The sequence below is a fragment of the Petromyzon marinus genome, chromosome 6 (assembly GCF_048934315.1).
Source record: "Petromyzon marinus isolate PM22_M1 ecotype Great Lakes invasive population chromosome 6, UKy_Petmar_22M1.pri1.0, whole genome shotgun sequence".
Taxonomy (NCBI): domain Eukaryota; kingdom Metazoa; phylum Chordata; class Hyperoartia; order Petromyzontiformes; family Petromyzontidae; genus Petromyzon; species Petromyzon marinus.
In genome coordinates, this window is record NC_133672.1 from 4629061 (window position 1) to 4629561 (window position 501).

The following is a 501-nucleotide window of genomic DNA, read 5'->3' on the forward strand; positions in this document are numbered from 1 at the left end:
TCCATCAGCTGGCCACCTCGCACCCCAGCGGGGTATAGTGTCTTAATTCTGCATGTGATTCGCTAACCCGTGACTCCAAAATACTGGGTTACAAGCATGTGCAGCAGCTGTATTCAGAGTAATAATATTGCCAAGGTGGCCCGGTGGCTAATGTGACATCACACATTGAGCTGGCTGGTTTGAGTCCCCTGGGTGTCAGTGTCGCCCTTTGACCCATAACATGTCAATATCCTCACAATGGCGTAACACATAATTACAAACACGTCTAATATTCATGGCTGTGCTCGTGTATATACGTCCACGTGTAAGCATTTGGTGTTGCATGTTGTGTTGTGTCTTGTGTGTGCAGAGGCTGCGTGAGGGTGTGTACCGTGACATTGAACGACAGGAGCGCAAGGCAGAGAACCTGCGGCGACTGCAAGAGCAGGCAGAGCTTTCTCGCATACTCGAAGCCGAACGTCAGCTCCAGTTGGCCGAACAAGACGGAGACACCGGCAAACA